The 5,529-nt window shown below is 43.5% G+C and overlaps 1 long non-coding RNA gene across 1 annotated transcript; it reads left to right on the forward strand.

Annotated features, from left to right (window-relative positions):
- The first annotated feature begins 229 nt into the window (after positions 1-229).
- LOC140730071 (uncharacterized) lies at positions 230-4,907 on the forward strand. Its single transcript, XR_012099504.1, has 4 exons — positions 230-296; positions 3,101-3,163; positions 3,812-3,876; positions 4,636-4,907. It is a non-coding gene; the product is annotated as an uncharacterized lncRNA (long non-coding RNA).
- Positions 4,908-5,529: the final 622 nt, after the last annotated feature.

A 5,529-nucleotide genomic window follows, 5' to 3' on the forward strand; every position in this document is an offset into this window, starting at 1 on the left:
AGACAAAGGAGTAGAACAATGTTCTGAAGAGGGAGATGAGACAGGGTGGGGCAGGGGAGGGAGATGTGTCGAACACTCAACAGTTGTCCAAATGGCTTCAGTCCGTTCAGCAGATTCTGGGTAATCCAACGAGGAAACAGCAAAGATTCCCAGCTGTCTGTATTGAATGTAGAAACAATCACAGTGATGAGCTCAACTGAACACAACACATTGCTCTCTGTCTTTTACAGATGAGGCACAGTGGGAGCTGTTTGGTTCCCAGTACGAAGTTCGCAAACCACCGAATGGAAATCTGGGTAAGAGTCTGGAATGAGACAATATCTTCAGGAAGAGGTTGGACACTCTGAAACTGTGGGGATGGCACTACTAGTGGAGCTGAAGCCTCATGGTTTCATGAACCGAGTTCGATCCTGACCTCCAGTAGTCTCTGTGTGGGGTTTGGATCATTTCACTGATGGTCTAGGCTTCTTCCAGACACTCCAGTTTCCTGACACGTCTCAGGCATGTTTAGCTTGAAAGGTTAAATGTTCCTCATCTGTGGGTAATTGACAGAATGGGCTTCTGTATACCTTTGTCCCATTAACACAGGCAGACGATTATAGGATGAATGAACTATGGTTGACAAGATATGTTGACCATCAGGAGGATAAAAGAGAAATACAGGAGGAAACAGGTTGAAGATGCAAATTTAGGAAACAAAGGTCAGTCATGGCACAATAAACAGGAGGGTAACTAGAGTGAGTGTAGAGCATCATAGATGGAAGAAACATATGCTGAGAGTCCGAGGAGGGAGGGGCGATTCTTACTGAATATTTTTAGTGAGAGGGTCCTTGATGAATGTGAGGACAGCATTGAACAGGCTGATATGCTAGAATATGTCAATGTTAAGAATGACGACGTGCTGGAGAATTTGGAGAAACATAGTCTGATTAGGGATGGTCAACATGACTTTGTGTGGGCATGTTGCATATCAGAGGCCTATTTGAATTCTTTGAGGAAGTGATGAAGCACATTGATGAAGATGCAACTCTGGACTAGATTATTATATATCCACGTACACACTGAGCACAGGATTAATGGTCAGTTACTTAAGAGTGTGGATGAACAAAGGGACCTTGGGGTTCAAATCCATACATCCCTCAAGGTCGCTGCACAGGTTGATAGGGTGGTTAAGAAGGCCTATGGGATGCTAGGCTTCATTAACAGGGCGATTGAGTTCAAGAGTAAAGAGGTCATGTTGCAACTCTACCAATCTCTGGTGAGACCACACTTAAGAGTATTGTGTTCAATTCTGGTCACCTCATTACAGGAAGGATGTGAAAGCTATGGAGAGGCTGCAGAGGAGATTTCCCAAGATTTTGCCTGGTTTGGAGAACAAGTCATATGAAGCAAGGTTAGCAGAGCTGGGGCTTTTCTCTTTGGAGCATAGAAGAATGAGAGGGGACTTGATAGAGGTCTACAAGATTATGAGAAGCAAAGATAGGGTGGATAATCAGTATCTGTTTCCCAGGGCACCAATAGCAAACACCAGGATGCATATGTACAAAATTAAAGGAGGAAAGTTTAGGGGAGTCATCAGGGGTAAGTTTTTTACACAGTGGGTTGCGAGTACCCTCTGGAATGACTTGCCAGTGATGGTGGTGGAAGCTAAAACATTAGGGGTATTTAAGAACCTCTTGGACAGCCACATGGATGAAACAAAAATGGAGTGTTATGGGGTATGTGGGTTTAGTACATTTTTTTAGGATTATATGGGTCGGCACAACATGGAGGGCTGAAGGGCCTGTACTGTGCTGTAGTGTTCTATGGTTCTATGTCTCTATATGGATTTTAGTGATGTGTTTGTATCGAGTTTCTCATTGTAGACTCATTTAGAAAATCAGGAATCATGGACTACAGTGAAACCTGGTTATGTGGATTCACAATTGTGTTGCCTACAGAAAGCAGAGGGAGGTAGAAAGAGGAGATTCCTCAATTCCTAGATGATACAAAGTTTGGTGGAGTAGTAGAGAAGGTTGTGCCAGTTACAATAAGACATTGATCGGATACTGAGTTGGGCTGAGAAGTGATGGATGAATTTAATCACTTTGGAGTTGGAATATTATATTCAGTTCAGGATTCCTCCTTATATAAATGATGTGAGTGCTTTAGGGAGGGTGCAGAGGAGTTTTACCGGGATGCACCCTGGCTTGTGTTTTGTGGAAAGTTTTAGCAATTCAGGGTTTTTCTCTTTGCAGTGAAGAAGGATGAGTGGTGAATTGATAGACAAGTTTAGGATGATAAGAGGCGATGTCAGGTGGATATTCAGAGATATTTTCCCAGTGCAAAAAGCCTAATGTGAGGGACTACCCATTGTCTCAGGTGATTGGAGGAAAGGCTCTGCTAGGTGTGATGGGAGGGACATCAGAATTAGGGATGTTTAAGAGACTCTTAGAGAAGCATATGCATGGGAGAAAAAATGGGAGGCTATGTGGGAGGGAATGGTTAGGCTGATCTTGGAGTAGGATAAAATGGCCACCCAACATTGTGGGCCAAAGAGCACACACTGTTCTATGTTCTATGTTGAATGTTATGAGTAAGGAAGCTGGATTAGTTTGATCCTGAGAGTGACGTCAGTTGCATCTTGTTAGTTCAATCTGTAGGGAGTGAGATGTCCGGGCTGCCTGGACCCCAGTGAATGGGTGAGGGGCTGAGCAGTCTCCTCCTGGTCCAGTTGTGATCTTTGGTCTGGGCACAAGACGGAACCTTCAAGTGCGTCAGTTTTGTTTATTGCCGCCAGGTGACACAGAGAGCAATGTCAGCATTTCTTCTCCATCCTGAAATGCCCCTGAACTGATCCCTGCACTGGGGGAAGAGGGCTTGTTAAGAGTGGAACACACTGGTGCTCTTGGGCATACTCTGGTGCTTTATATAAAGATTCTGCTAAAGGAAGAATGAATTGTGGGAGTATCTATTTTCTGATGTCAGTGTGGCTCTGAATTTGCTTTGTTACTGTGCAAACCCCAGTGCTCAGTGACACATAGCGACAGTGTTGCAAATACAGAACTCTGAACACTAACGTGGGTCACCTCACATTGTCTCTCATTTCATTGGCCAACAGATGAAAAGCTTCATAGGCGTCGTGGGATTAAGCATTTTTTCAAGAAAATCAGAAAGAAACTCAGTAAGTATTCCCTTTGAAATCCGAATGAATCAAAATTGACAGTGATGTGAGGATTAAGGATGGGCATTTGGGGCAATGGAGATCAGCACGACAACAGGACTGGAGATTTCTGGAATGCACTTGATACTGGGGAATGGATCCACTCTAATCGAGGGTACCTGGAGTTTAGGGAGTGGTGTCCGTTGGCTGCTGGGTGATAAGGTTCAGTGTGCATATAGTCTGAGCAATGAGCCCAGTGAAAACTTCACAGAAACGTGGAGAGGAGATATTTATGGGAAGTGGGATATTTTCACTTCTGGAAGTTTCCAGTGCCTTTTCTACATTACTGTTAAATGAACTGAAGTCCTGTTCAACTCAAATCCTCTTTCTCCTTTACACACGGGCATGAAGCTCGCAGTCCGTGACTGTCTGTAGCAATGTCGGAACCTTGTGATAACTCAGATTATCAGCGGGTGTTTTTCCGATTCAAGGTCAGACGAGGAAGTTGTAGTATTCGCCCATATGCTACCGCGGTGTATAAAGTAGCCCAAACAAACTGCAGGTATCTCCAGAAACGCAAATGTCCGGTACATCGATTAAAGAAACTGCAACTTCAGAAAAAAATCTAAATTGAATTTGTCAAATGGATAATATTACCTCTTATTTCAGAGAATACGATCAAAGATAAATTAAACAAACTTGCTGCTCTGGCTGAGTGATCTACTGACCTTCTGGTAAGTACTGGACATTCGCAGCTCCCCCAACATAGAGCTGAACATTTAATTCAAATATTTACCAAAGGGTAAATGTGTGAGGAATGCAGCAAGTTATGGGGCAAAGGAAACGGTTATTGGAGGGTGCAATAGCTAGGAACAGAACACTGATAGAGGTCGTTCCTGGGCAAAGCTCATTCAGATGGAAGGCAATGTGGCAAAGTCTGAGGTCATCCACCTTGGATCAAAGAGGAATAACTCCGAGAGCAGCTGTGGGCAATTGACTAGATCGATCACTACCATAGCATTGTTGGTCTACAGCATATTATTACACTGATGGGTCTGTGGCCACATGGCTTACACTTCCCTTTTCATTGCAACTTTCAAACACGTTCCGTTGTGGTGTCCATCCAATGTTCCTGTGATGCTCAACACCAGAGAACCCCTAGGGCAGATACCAACCCACTGTTTAACATCGGTGAACTTCCTTGTTGTTCCATGGAGGTCTTCAAATCAATGTCCATGCAGTCAGGAAGCAGCATTTAGAAAGTCTCATTCAGTTTCTCTTCCCTTGTTAATACACAGATTTCTCATTACACAGACCTGGTGTAATACAGGACTGTGCAACTTGTTACACAGACCTGGTGTAATACGGAACTGTGGTCTCGTTACACAGACCTGGTGTAACACGGAACTGTGGGTCTCGTTACACAGACCTGGTGTAATACAGAACAAAATTACAACTGGAGGGTTAACTCCTCTGTTTTGTCACTGTTGCAGTTTAATCGATCCCATTCACCTCTGAGAGAAGGACCTTTTAATGAATGCTGAAACTCTGAACTACCCAACACCGGCTGTTCATCTACGTGTGCTGACAATAAGGAATTGCCAATGATGCTTTAACAAGTGAAATTTCTGCTGCTCAGTTGGAAATCTCTGCTCATGGCTCAGTGCAAGTCTGAGACACCTAATCACCTCAGCTTTCTTCCTCACCTGTGTGCTTATATAATCTAAGTAAAACAATTTAAAAATAATAAAAAAAGAAGTGCATTAAACAATTGTTCCCCATTTTTTCCCTGAGAATTCGTTGCTACTTTTGGCTCCTGTTATTGATGTTGACAGCTGCACTGGGGTAACTTGTGTCCGTTCCGCCCTGCTGCAGCTTTGGTCTCTCACCGTAATGAGCACCGACAAAGTGCTGGAGGATCTCACAGGCCAGGCAGCATCTCTGGAAAAGAGTACTGTTGACATTCGAAGGGTCCTTCCAAATGGTCCCTGCCTGTAACGTCGACTGTACTCTTTTCCATAGATGCTGCCCAGTCTCTGTATTCCTCTAACAGTTTGTGTTGTTGCGTGGAATTCAGAGTCAGAATCAGGTTTATTTTCACCGGCATGTATCATGGAATTTGTTAATTTAGAAGCAGCAGTTCAATGCAGTACATAATATAGAAGAAAATAATCAATCAATTATCATATGCATATATTAAATAGATTAAAAATCATGCAAAAACAGAGTTAATATACATTTAATAAGTCAGGTCGTGTTCACAGGTTCAATGCCCATCTAGGAATTGGATGGCAGAGGGGAATTCCTGAATCGCTGAGTGTGTGCCTTCAGGGTTCTGTATCTCCTACCTGATGGTAACAGTGAGAAAAGGGCATGACCTGGGTACT

This window comes from Hemitrygon akajei, chromosome 7 (genome assembly GCF_048418815.1).
Source record: "Hemitrygon akajei chromosome 7, sHemAka1.3, whole genome shotgun sequence".
Classification (NCBI taxonomy): Eukaryota; Metazoa; Chordata; class Chondrichthyes; order Myliobatiformes; family Dasyatidae; genus Hemitrygon; species Hemitrygon akajei.